This window comes from Pezoporus flaviventris, unplaced genomic scaffold (assembly GCF_033815535.1).
Source record: "Pezoporus flaviventris isolate CSIRO_AGI_PZ_B2104156 unplaced genomic scaffold, CSIRO_AGI_Pfla_v1 ptg000049l, whole genome shotgun sequence".
NCBI lineage: Eukaryota > Metazoa > Chordata > Aves > Psittaciformes > Psittacidae > Pezoporus > Pezoporus flaviventris.
The window spans coordinates 2,115,204-2,129,352 of NW_026892597.1; the positions used below are offsets into that span (position 1 = coordinate 2,115,204).

Sequence of the window (14,149 nt, forward strand, 5' to 3'; positions counted from 1 at the left end):
TCTGCAGCTCATCTATCCAGAGCAGCATTCTGATAGCCATTTCATCTCTACGTCCTTTTCTTGTTTCTCCTTTACTAAAAAATAAAAAATTAAAACATATTTTAAATACATTTATATCTATAAATATATGGAAATTTATATTTTTTAAGTGCGGCAACTGTGCTGCGCATCATTCCTGTGCGACTCTTTTGAAGCGCCCGGTATTTCAGAAGTATTCACTAATTAGGGCTGCCCAACTGGGCCTCATTTTTCAGATCTTCTGAGTGTTTGTTGCTCTCATTGATCTTTAACAGGAGTGGACGGTCAGAGCATCTGAAAATCCGTGAGGCAGGCAGATGAATGTTGATGAACCAGAGGGAGAGCGTGGAAAGAAAATGCTTTGTTTGATATTGCTAATTGTTTTGTTTTGGCAATTAAGTATTTTTTGAAGCAAGTGATTGATTTGGTGAGAGATGAAAAGGGATTAAGTGTGACCCACTGAAACTCGTTTCTAGCCCTAGCTGCTTATTATGAAATTAGTTTTTGTTTCAGAATAAAACACACAGACAGACTTGGTGGTATGGAAACTATCAATTAGCTGGATATACAGAGAAATCCCTTTCTGTAAGATGTCATCTTCTTATGTGACAATCTTCTAAATATATTCTTTTGAGAGTTTTAATTATTTGGTGATTTTGTTTTTTAAAGCAGTGATAAGGAAAATAAATCGATGGTGCTGGAAAACAACTGAAAATACTTATTTACTCTTTTATTTCCCCAAAACATATCCAGAATAAATTCTTTTGGCAATTTTAAAATAATGCTGCTGGTTTGGTCAAGGAGCATAACCCTCTGTCAAGAGTTGTTTTATACTGTTATCATGAAGTATTGATTTTAGTGCCTTTGAGTTAAAGTAATAATAATACCATGTTGTTTGCTTCATTTTTTTCCCCGTCTGAGGAGCTGGGAATTATTATGAACTTAGGTGGTGGGTACAGACTCAAGCAGGAAAGTGTTCGTGTTACTGTGCTTATCAGATGCACAGACATTACATAGAATGAGCTTAAGAAGACTCTGTGGTGTTTGGGACACCTTTGTTTTCAGAACTTTATCTGCAGTAAATGCCTTGTTGAAACTCGATCTCACGTACCTCCAATGATTTGGGACCTAATTTTCCACACAAAACAGAAGTCAATGAAAAACTCAGATCTTAAAAAGTATTTGCTTTAAAGCAACAATGGGGCTTCCCACATACTTAAAACACAGGAGTATGGCAAAAAAAATACCTAGGATGCCCCAAATTTTGGTTATGTTCTTAGAAACACGAGTGGATTTCACAGAGGGCTCGGCATGGCTGGTGTAGCCCCTTCCACAAGGATGATCCTTGGTCATCCTTGGGTGCCCAGCCAGCCAACCTCCAGCTCCACCTCTGTTGCTCTGTGGGTAATTTGTCTTTGTAGCTGCAGCTCTCAGTGCAGAGATGAGCATCTGAAGAGGACATACAGAAGGAGGCAAAGAAGAAAGAATAGAGAGGAAGAGAATGCGGCTCTTAACAGTACAGCTTGATTTGATGTTTTGCCTGAATCTTCACAAGTGTAAATATTTGAGTGCAGTTTTGGTGCTTTTTTTATTCTCCTTCAGGTAAAGTATTTGTTTACATAGCATAACATTTCCTCCTTCCTCTCTTCTGTTCTTACACTCCACGAGTGAAAATCTGCAGCGTTTTTTTTTGGCAAGGGTTTAAAGATAATGGCACGATGAGCGTGAACGCTGCTTTTTCTTGAGATTGTATAAATCATTCTCCTTTTACTAAAGGTTCCCATGGAGAGGGGCATTTGAGCTTTGACCCATTTTTTTTGCAGCCTCACCCCAGTGAGATTCCAAACAGACCTGGAAAAACTTGGTTAACAAAACCATTACATTTCTAACGTGAACATCCAAGTTTCAAATTCTTGCTCAGGTGAGACCTTCCTTACACAGTGGAGGGCAATTTAAGAGTTAATGCTGGAAATCTTGCCCTTGACAAGAATAATTAGCGCAAGAGTTCTCTTCGCAAGGAGAAAAACATGGATCACATTCGTTATTTACTGTTTCATCCAGGCACCATTGCCTCCAGCACGTGGTATTACACATGCTCATGGAAGGAGGGTTTGAATTCAGAAGAGTTTACCTTCTTTTTGACAGCTTTTTTGGAAATGAGAGGGACTCTACCATAGGTTTCTATTTAAGTTGTTTATTTAGAGGGTGGCAACAAACAACTAAACATATGTTCTTTCAGTTGTATAGAGGTAGAGACATTTGGTTATAAAGCTTAGCTATATGAAGGTTGCTTTTAAATGCCATAAAAGAAACAAAAAATTAGCCTTTAAAAATCCATAAACAAGAATGCGTGTTGACATTTGGCAGGTTCATATCCCATTTCTGGGATCTTGTACAACAAAACAGTCACAAAGGAGATTTAACACTGCACCATCTCTGGCATCAAAAAAATCTGCCTCTTTTGAGAGACTTTGCTCAATTATATAGTTTCAAGGTTTAGGAGTAGCTTAATTTAAGCACATTGAAACCCAATGATTGAGTGAAACAGCTTTTCCTAACGCATACTTTGCTCCCAAGGCAGAGAAGATGACTTGCAATTTTTTTTCTTAATGAAAATGGAATAGGAAGGAATTAGGTTTCGTAGGCCTGTTTCAGAAGTGCTAATGCAAGAAGCAAATCAGTAATGAAAGTACAGATCTTATTTTTTTTGTCATGCAAAAGAAAGTCACTGAACCTGTAATGACTGACAAGGGCGGATTTTCACAGTACTAACAATTTTCTCTGTACATTTTATTATGAAATTACTTGACACTTAAATACCTTAATGAAATTATCAGGTTTAAAAGACCAGCATGGGAGTGTGTGGAAGATGTCATGCTGTCACCCGTGCGGCTTCTCATTAAAGATTCAATCTTATTTATTTTGATTTATGAGTTAGGAAAGAAGGTCTTTTGTAGAATAACCTGCAAACACATCACAATTAGTTGTTCGCACTCATGGCATCTCCAGAACAGAAGGTACCCGCTAGGTTAATGATTTTCCTGCCTGACATTGGTCATATTCCTTGACTTACGGGACAACAGATGATTTAAGATTGTAATATTCTTTTAAATCACAGAGGACTGGCAAACCCCTCTTATTTGGATGAGGATGGAGCAGATGTGTTGAAGAGTATAGCAAAGCTATTGAAGTAAATAGAAATAATTTTGGGATGGAATTTCTGGCACCCAAAATATTTTCTGGAGCTTAACTGTAGATGTTTTGATATGCTATTAGGAATTTTTAAGCTATATTTGGCTTTGTGTCCATAGGGTCAGCTATCTATAAAGCACTGTTCTCCATCTGTGGAGAAAGGAATGCTTGAAAACCGGGTTTAGTGTCTCCTTGGGTTTTCATTCTGAATTAATCCTTTGGGAATGTCATTCTCCCTTCAGTTCATCCATCACGGTCTTTAGGAATGATTTTATACCATTTGAAGAACTGAATCCAACTCTCTGACATACTCGACACTGCGTGATCTTATATCAGTGCTCTCTGGAAAGTAGTATGTAGCTAGACTGAAAAATGGACAGTGTGGGTTCCCATTAGCTGAAATACGTAAAGAATTTGTTATACTTAGAGTTTTGTTCCCTTATGCTTAATAGGTCTCCACTTTAACTTAGGGAAAATTAGTTTCATTTTCTCTTCCTACCATTAATAGCTATTAGAGTTGAAAATAAGGCTTTAAACATATCATTAAAGTACACTTAAGTAACTTGCAATTGACAATTAACTCAGCATGGTAATACATTATCATAACATTTTCCTTTGATAGGTTTGTCTCTTAAAAGATACAAGGAAAGACAAAGGCTTACTTTGTAAGACTCATGTTGAAGTTATTTCTGGTTTAATCTTTCAGATTTTTGTATTTTATCAGTGGAATGTGTTCCATCATATATTCAAATACCATTTATGTGGTGTTTGGTGGTGGGCAGTCGTGACAGACTGTGTTGAGGGGGTGTCTGGGCTCTGTTGACTTGTTTCTGTGGGGACAGTGGTCTGGTGGGATGGATACACAGTAATTAAAGGAATATACAGGCAGAATTAAGATCCATATTCGAACACGTTTGGCTCTCAGGTTTTATTAACGTCCTCTTCAGCAGAACACACAATAAGTTCTAGGAAAAAAAAACGACTGGTTACCAACATCTCAGCATAACATACCATGTGTTTTCCCTTTCATGACAGTAGTAAAACAGAGTACTGCACTTAAAATGAGAGCATTGTTTGTCCTGTAGGTAAGACCCAGAGTTAACGGTGAGCACGTGAGTGTGCAGCTCCTCAGCATGGTGATCAAGGACTGCCACTTTCAAAGCGGAGGTGGAACGTTACTATGACAGTTGCAGCACCGATGACATTCTCTATTCCTTGCACAGCCAATGGGCATTGACCTTATCCTGTCAAAGCATGTAAAAAGCAATGAGGGCAACACTGGCTTTGTGAAAACCGGACACATTTATGTAGGACATTTCACCGCATTATCATATAGTGAGTTGTAGAAGTGCAGCTAAAATACCTGCTGTGTTGTAAGGTTTTCTTTTTCAGCGGAGCTAGAAATGCAACAAAGGCAACTGAGGTCTGAGCAAATGTTTTTTCTAATGCTTTAAAAGCAAAACCACCAGTGCCAGGCATGCAAAATCCCATCAGTTCTGTGCCCCACATCTCCTCTCCTGTTTTCTTGTAAATCCACTCTCAGACATACTGGTTTGAAAATTGTACATCTTAGGGCTCTGCAGCCTGGCATACTGAGCAGTTTGTTTCATTTTGAACACTTTCACCATGCTTAAATCTGCAGAACTTAAAGAAATCAACCTGCTTGCATACATTTTGCTGAAGCTGATAGGAGCACAGCATTCCAGTGTAGTATTTCCTAGCTCACTCTCCTCCCTTTCCTCCTCAATCATTTCTTGAAAATTCCTTCATAATAACCTTATCCAAACCATAAATATGAAAGTCAAATAAGCCCAAAGGAGATTTATCATCCTCTGACTCCACACTCCTTTTATGATTAATAATGACATTGATTCCTTTAGAAATGAAACAAAAATTAATTTAAAGGTTCTGATTGGTTTTAGTATTAGGTAAACTTAACATATTGAATGAGCGTAAAACAATTATCAGTCTTATTAACAAAATTAGCCATAGCAAATTTACCAGAAGGAAACTGTTGCTATTTAGCTCCCTAATTATGTCACTATTCTTTGTGACCAAATGATATAATGAAAATAATTTGATCTAGTGGTGCTGCATAGAGAATTTCCAAGGAGCAGTTGAATATCATAATCTGTTTTGCACATATGTTTTCCTACTCTTCTTCTGTTTCAAAAAGTAGAGGTCAAGGGCTTCAGAGAACTTTGCAGTGAAGTGAAGTTGAACTGTGCTGGGCAGAATATGGAATACATTCTTCACTATTATAAAATGTTAGATAACCCTTTATTCAAGAATGGAATCCTTTGACTTACTCAAGTGGCTCCCGCTGCATGGATTTCAGGGTCTGGAAAAGCATAGGATGTCTTTCATTCTGCCTGCCATTAATGACTAGAACTGGACTTTCTGTCCCGCGCTGTGGTCTACATATTTCCTTGCACTGTGCATCCATCCAGGCACTTTAACTTGGCAAGTTCTTCTTTTCAGCCTTGAGAGTTAAAAATCAGAGAGGAGTTGGATGCCCTTTAGCCGTAGACATTTCAACCTAGGGGGACAGTCACCTGGCCAACCTTGAAGGCTACCCAAGCAGTGGTGATATGAAGAACTTGATTTTTGGGTGCCATCTTTCATCTCTTCTGTGTGAGCATCCTATGCTCATGGGTTAGTGGTGCAGTGGAGTAGAAGCAATGAGAGCTGATGAAGCTAGTGGGTGAAATCATAACATGGTCTTGGAAAACTTCGTCTTGCAAGATGTCTCTACTGGTCTCTACTGGTCAACCCCAGCAAGCAATTAAATAGTGGGGTCTCGGAGTGTTTCCCTCCAACCCCATCTGCCTGCTCTCCTTGGCTGCATCCTGACTTTGCCAGGATATGACCCTCACAGTATGTGTTCTCATTTCTTTCTTCCACCTGCCATCTGTCTTCCCTGGATTGCCATCAGTGGGCATCTTGGGTTTAGGCACATTTCCTAGCATCATACCTATTACAGCTCCTCTGGGGAAATGGTACCTCTTAGAAGTAGGATCTTTCCCTCTCTCCCTCCTCTATGAAGTGGAAATAAGGTGATGAAAACATTTTGCACAGTAAGAAATCTGCAGAGCACGAGTGCCCTGCATATTGTAACACTGCCTTAGATTTTAACAATGAACTTCAACATGATCAACTCTAATATTAAACCACACAGAAGACGTGAATGAGAAAGCTCCGGTGGAATAGAAACCCCTTGAGTACGCCTCCTGGCTGCTTGCTTAGTGCTCATGAAGATGCTCTGAACTACGCAACTCATTTTCTTGCCCACGCTATGACTACATCTTTACAGTTTGTGTCCTTTGGGAAACGTTTTTATTTTTGTTTCATTATTTAAAGCAAACCTAATATTAATGATGGGGTATGTGTATTAAAGCACTGTGCTACCAACCCACATCAGTGCGTAACTTTAGTGAGGCTTTCTGCATAATTTATGTCCGAAAGAGAGTATGCTGACACAAAATTGAGGATTTAAGCATGTTTACTGCTGCTTGCAATAATTAGATCATTTCATACTGGAACTACTAAGCAAGCGTAGCCAGGTGGGCCTCTGGGTAACTGTTAAATTAACAGTCTTCTCTTAACTGGTCAAACGTGAAGAGACATTTGAAATATATTTTGTGGCCTGTTCTTTATGTAGCATCATCAGAAACCCCAGATGTTTTTTTAATAAGATACTTGGGTGCCATCAGATGGAACACAGCAAGAACTGGCAAACAAAAATCACATCCAAATCACAGGGTTTGACTAATCATTCTCAAATTCCTTGAGTTTATAAAGCATCCTACAGTGTTACTTGAAAGAGTTGTCCAAGAGCTGCATTAGGCCCCAGCAGAAGTTCCAAATATCACAATTTGTTGACTGTCTCAACACTTCTAAATATGACTGGAACAGAAAGGGCTTTAAATGAGAAATCAGGCTCACATGTGTGCTTCTGTTAACCTCTGGTTTGGTACGTTTTAAATCGCTGCGCACATTTCAATATACAGTTCTATATGTGGGTGTCCCTTGCAACATTCCAGAGAGCTCTTTCTGAATTCCTGATGGTGACTTGTTTCTTTCCTGAATTAGACAATACCTATTCTTATTTTTGCAGCTTTTATAGCAGCTTACTTTGTTTCTGTTTAGATATCCTGAAGCGACATGTGAGGGTGGTGGTCTCTAGATAGGGTGCGAGTTACATGGGGATATGTATTGGGCTCTTCCTGAGGTGACAAGATAACCTTCTCCTAGACATCATCCTGCTTACTTTTGGATGCCTTTCCTGAAAGATTGGTTTTCACTCGTATGCAGTACAGATTTCAGAAAAGGCATCCAAAATTAAGCAATCTGTAGCATATACCAGTGAATATTCATCTCTCATGACTTGGGTTTTGTGTGGGCACAATACAAGCTCCCCAGTCTGCATCTTTTTTGCTAGGAAAACAAACTGTTCTTCCCCAAATCCCGATTCAGTTGGGCTGCGTATTTTTTCAATGGGTCAGAACCACCTGTGAAATTCCTGTTTACAAATCCAGTTTTCTAGTCCCTCATGCAAAGCGATCAAGAAAAACACAGTTCGCACATATGTTACTCCTGTACTTCATTTCCTCAGTCATATCTACAAGTGAAAGGCATTCAGATGCCAAAACCACGTAGTATTTCTGAAGCGGATTGTTATTAATATTGTTCTGTTTGGGTTTTTTTAGCTGTAAACCTTTTTGAAGTGCCTAGCGAACAGTGAGAGGAGCAGTTTTGGAAAGGGGAGACAACTTTGAAATCCAGGGAGCAGAAGCTTTAATCTCTAGTTGTGACTGACATCAAACAAAAGTGCAAAAACTCCCTTTGTTCTTGAGCACAAAGGGTGTGTTTGTTGTTTGTTCAGGGTAAGTGAAAGGCCCCCATGAAGTCCCACTGAAGATGTTTAATGAATCTGGCAGCCTCCAAGCTGTCTCTTCTATAGAGTAATCCTAACGACAGACCCATCACACATAATTTAACGGAGTGTGACACAACAGTCTCTGCTCAGGAGAGGCTTCGGAGAGGGAATACTTTCATTACTCAACAGCACAGACCCCTTAGGGTCGGTGCTGTGGAGCAGAGCTCTTGGTGGTGGTGGCCACACTTTTCGTCTCTGAATCGAGGACATATACGCGCTCAGGTATTGGCTGTTAAGCTTCCTAAACACTGACTTTGAACTCATGATTGAAATAGAGCGAATTGTACTATTGGGGGGGGGGGGGGGGGGGGGCTGGGATTTTGGCAGCCTCATCTTGTAGAAGTTAAAGTCAAGAACATCTAAGGAAGGAGGTCTGCTACCAAAATCATGCCAAACAAAGACATGGGTATTAGGGAAGGAAGGGAGAAATAGCATCAGGAGTGGAATGATAATGGAAGAGACTATAAAAAATTAGAATATTTTAGTAAAGGCTTACCATATATATGTAATTTTCTTACCAATTCATCCTAGTTGGTGAGTCTCTGGATGACTAGAATAAGTATGGGGATGGCATGTGTCTTTAGCTTCCCTTTTCCTTTCTTTGGTCTAATGTTTATAGCATTTGGTATTATGGAAGTTGGGCTGCTTGCTGCCAGGTCTCATGTTCTGTTTGCCAGGGTAAGCTTTTGTGCAGCTGAGAGCATTTGAAATAGCTGGTGTGTGCCTTTATGGTCTGGGCACCTATTGGCTGTGAATGGGGTGGAAAGGACTTAAATCCTCTCTAGACTTGAGTGCTCAGGTGGGAGCAATATCTGAATGTATTGTTCTTCCTTCAGCAAAATTTGTTTTTAGCTCTGCTTCATGCTGCATGTGCAAATTTGGGCAATTAAATTAATCTCTCTCACCCCTTCTTCTATAAAATGGGCATAATCTTGTTTATCTACTTTGGGATAAGCTATGGAGTGTGACTACTCACTACAGCAGAGCCTGTGAAGAAGAAACCACTGCTCTCTTGGAGAACACCATGTTTGGGGTTCTTTTTTCCCCTTCTTTATGACATAAATCAGGTTTTATCCCCACTGTGGATATAAATGCAAAATCCATTTGTACTGTAAATGTCAGCTTCTCCAGGGACTGCTGAAGAGCTAAGCACTACCTGCTGTTGCGTTTGATCCCCATGCCAATTGCCAACCAAAGCCCCAGCACACCATTCATTATACATCAGGTCTGATGACTGGGATTCAGACTCGGTGCCGAAACAACACCGACACCCTGGTACACAATACACAGCCCCTTTCTAAGAGCTTTTCTGCCCACTATCAGTGTTTGAAGTAATTCCTTGTTCTCTCTTGACTTGCAATAATACTGTAGGATCTATCTAAAATAGCAGTCGCCATTTCCCTCCCTTCTCACCCCCCCCCCCCCCTTATCAAATCAGATGTCCAAAATCAAGTGCCTGTGTGCTCTGCTGACAAGCACAAGGGGATTAGGGAGTGATGGGTTTAACAAAACTGGCTCAAGGTTTTGCAAAATGCATCTTGGAGCTTGAGCTCTGAACGAGCCATAAAATTCCTCCCACGAGGTGGAAGTGAGGTTTCTGCAAGACTGGATCAGAACTTAATAATGCTTTTCTAGGTTACTTTTTTTTCTTGCTTTCAAAAAGGAGCTACAAAAACATAGGATTTTTGAAGATGCTGCAAGACTAACAATGATTTAATGTAACCGTTGTGCAAAGCGGCGTTTCACCACCAACAAAAAGACCTGATTTCTGGGCTGCATGCAAACCAATTGGGGCAATTAGCATGTAATGTAATTTGCATTAATCAGCACAGGGTCAGCAAGAAATTAACTTTGGGTGTAGGTTTTACATATAACAGCATATGAGAAGAAGGGAGGAACTGTTTTTACAGGGTGTTAATTTGGAGTTAAGTGCACTCGGGGAGCTCTATGGGGTTTGGCCTTGCAGAAGAAAGATGTATGATGTGGATTTGGGAGCACTGAAAGCACAAAATGATGTGGCAATTCAGCAAGCATTTAATATTACAATATGTAAACCCTTTAACAGACTTCTTGGCACTGGTAAAGATCAGAGCACAGGTTCTGCTGAAGCACTGAACATGCTGCTAGCGCTGAAGGGATGTGTATGGCTGGACGTGGATGGGGTCCCACAAGGCTGTGTGCGCTGATCGTGCTTTGAGCCAGATGAGTCAAGAACCCAGATAACCCGAAAGCTCAGATCTCTGTCCAGCTCCACAGTATTACCTTACTGAGAGCTCTGAAGCAGGAGGAGTTTAGGCAAATGACTCATTTCCTTATGCACCCCTTTGGCCCTCCAGGCTTTCCCTCTGCTGCCATTTCATTTCATATATTCTCCTGGGGCTCCATAAGCCTTTGGTGCTAGCAACATGGTAAGTGTTGTGAGAAATCCACTGCTGGAGACACATAAATTGGTTTTGACAAGTGGTATCTGAGCATCTGGTTACGGGAAGTGAGATGCTGAGGAGTCTGGTGGTGTTTGGCTATGTTTAGAGGGTAGATAAGATGTATGTGGCTGTTCTTACGCCTTTTTCTTTGAATGAATCACAGAATCACATGATGGTTTGTCTTGGAAGGGTCCTTAAATATAACCTAGTTCTAACCCTACTGTCATGGTCAGGCACAGTGAAAAGCAATTACCAGTTTTGTGGCATGGAAGGTGTCTGAAAGCGAGTTTCTTTTCCTACATGTTTTTTTTTTGCAGAGGATAATCTCAAGGCACTTTGGAGCTGCCCTGTATATATATATGTAGTACACATACATCTTTGTTATATGAGGGTTAGGAAGAAATGTGGGCAACATTGTTCAAGAGAGGATGCCATTGCCAGCTCTGCACCCATTGCCTAAATATTCTTCTGGAACCAGGCTTTGTGGACAAAGCAGACATGGAGATCTCACCAAGTTATTTATGCTTAACTGAGATGCTGGTGTTGACCCTAGTTCACCTATGCTTCTTCCCTAGTCAAAGGAAGATCTGTGGTAGGTTGAATGGGAATTGAATTGGAAGCCAAAAGTGCTTATGCTCTTGGGCTTCTCTGTTAGGTGCTTAAAGTGGCATGAATCAGGCCCAAGCCTGTCTGAAGGAACTGGCTATGCAAAGAATTTGGTCATACAAAGTGCAGTCACTTTGGGATTCAGAATTAGGATCCAGTTTTTTCACAAACTAGGTATCTTAGTTTTGTGTGAGCCTTCCTCCCTCTGTGGCTTAGGATATGCATACTTCATCCACTACAGCATTCAAGCTTGTGCAAACAGTCTACCTCACATGGCAAAAAGCTATTTGTAAATGTATTACCCTACTTCTTATGCTACTTCCACTGCTTCAGTAACATTTTGGTATCTTGACACTCTGTCTTGTCAAGATATCCTGAAGCAGTATTTTCCCCATTTAGCTCTCTATTAAAAAAATGTATGTTTAATCTTTAAGTCACTTGACAGGTTAATAGAAGCAAATTTGAACCCAGAATCATAGAATCCTTTAAGCTGGAAAAGACTTCTAGGATCACCAAGTCCGACTGTCAACACAACACTGCCAAGTCCACCACTAAACCATGTCCCTGAGCCCTTCATCTATGCATCTTTAAAACAACTCTGGGGTGGTGACTCCATCACTTTCTTGGGCAGCCTGTTCCAGTGCTTGACAATGCTCGTGGTGAAGACGTTTTCCAAATATCCGGTCTAAACCACAGTTCGAGACCATTTCCTCTGGTCCCATCCCTTGTTCCTTGGGAGCAGAGCCCAGCCCCTCCTGGCTCCATCCTCCTCTCAGGCACTTGTAGGGAGCCATCAGGTCCCCCCTGAGCCTTCTCTTCTCCACACTGAACCCCCCAGGTCCCTCAGCCCTTCCCCATCACACTTGTGCTCCAGGCCCTGCACCAGCTCCACTGCCCTTCTCTGGCCCCGCTCCAGCACCTCAATGTCTCTCTTGGAGTGAGGGGCCCAGCACTGAACACAGGATTCGAGGTGCGGCCTCACCAGTGCCCAACACAGGGGCACGATCCCTGCCCTGGCCCTGCTGCCGCACTGGTGCTGGTACAGGGCAGGATGCTGACAGCTTCCTGGCTGCCTGGGCACAAGCTGCTCATGTTCAGCCAGTTCTTGACCAATGCTCCCAGGTCCTTTTGTGCCAAGCAGCTTTCCAGCCACTCTTCCCCAAGCCTGTAGTGTTGCATGGGGTTGTAGTGACCCAAGAGTAGGACCCAGCTCTTTGCTTTGTTCAGCCTTATAGAATTGCCCTCAGCCCATTGATCCAGCCTGTCCAAATCCCTCTGCACAGCCTTCCTAGCCTCCAGCAGATCAACATTCTCACTCATCCAGATCATTTATAAAAACACTTTTCTCTTCTTTGTGCTCTGACATTTTAAGGAATCCTTCAGCCTAGAACCTCAGTTTGCCAGATTTTTCATCAACGGTTTTCAAACACACCTAACTTCTGGATGTTTTTGCAGGGTCTGGTATATTTCTTCCTCCCCACAAATCAAGATCCTAACTCAGGAAGTACTGGCCCTATAAACATCTGTGAATCAGTAGAATCACAAAAAAAAAATCACTTTTTTAACACCTTGCACAAAATTGTCAAGTGTTGGGTGACATAAGAAAGGTCGAAGAAAAATGTATTGTGTAGTAAATCTAACTGAAGTTTTATATCCCAGCTCTTTCTTTTTAATCAATGCTAATAGATTTTTAAGGACAAAAAAAGGAAGAGAGAAAGGAAGACTATCCTTGGGATAAAAAATGTTAGGTAGAGAGTTTAAAGTATTAAAAAGTGACATGATTGGTTTTTTTTCTATCATGATATAAAATTACTTAGGGAGGGTAAAAGCTGCTGAAACAAGGCTTTTTGTTAGTTCATTTATTAAAAATATTTTATAGACATTAGTTTTATGGCAACTGTGTAGAATGATCCACTTCCTTCCTTTCAGAGGAAATATATGTACTGTACGTAGTCCTTTCTTTAAAGTATGACTATTATCAGACAGTAAATCAAGAGTTCTCAACTAGTATTTGCAACCAAAGATCACTTAATCTGATTTGAATTATACAACTTTCAGTTTGTTTCCCTTCCATGTTGGACAGTGCCATATTACCTCCTTTTTCAGGCAACCTAATGGATAATATGTTGCTCCAAAAAGCCAGTGGTTCATGTCTGATGGTGTACAAGGTCCACTTATCACAACACAGTCATTGCTAAAGGTTCTGTTAGTAGATGCGTCTACTCATCTAGATCCTAGATCTCAGCAATTAAACTCCTCATTTTTATTTGTACATGAGTTTCTGTTGAACATGACTCTCTTTTGTGATACCTTGTTTTTAAGTATCAATGTTCATCCCTCGAATTGGAAACATGTCATGGGTGTGTGAAATGAACCTTCTGCCTATAGCACCATAATATCATTTAAAAATAGGCTCAACAGAACTGTTAAATGTGATTCTTTTTCTAATTTTAACTTAAGAGCACAAGTAGCCATTAAATTCTCATCTGTAACTGTTGACATTTCTCATGTTCATTCATGTGTGTTTAATGTTTATACATTTGTATATATTGTTCAAGTTTACATTCTGTTTACATAAGAATACAAGGTTTTTGATATTCCACGTGGCATGTAAAAAAATTATGATCTCGCCATTACTACAAGTGTAAACCAAAGATACTCCTGCTTAGACAGAGCAGGTCCTACTTACACATTAAACAGACTTAAAATTAAAGCAGAAAAGATCTGATTCTACAACCAGTTGTGTTTGTTTTCTCTCTCTTTTTTCTCTCAGATCTGGTGCTCTCTTGCCTCCTCTGTTTCTCTTTGCTCTTTTGATCAGCTTTTTCCTTCTTTCCTTTAGTTGCAGGCCAGATGCTCTTGTGACATGTAGCTCTTTCCAAATAAGTTACTTGCTTTGTAGAGTAGCCATGTCTGCAGTCACAACCTGGCCAGTTTTAAGTTGGTTTGAGTGATGTATTTTCTCTACAAA

At 40.5% G+C, this 14,149-nt stretch overlaps 1 protein-coding gene and 1 non-coding gene across 3 annotated transcripts in view; both read left to right on the forward strand.

The window, feature by feature from the left end:
* Nucleotides 1–14,149, forward strand: part of CELF2 (CUGBP Elav-like family member 2) — a 563,629-nt gene that overhangs the window by 280,149 nt on the left and 269,331 nt on the right. The window lies entirely within an intron of this gene.
* Nucleotides 1,745–1,858, forward strand: LOC133277079 (U5 spliceosomal RNA). Its single transcript, XR_009746080.1, has one exon. It is a non-coding gene; the product is annotated as a U5 spliceosomal RNA (small nuclear RNA).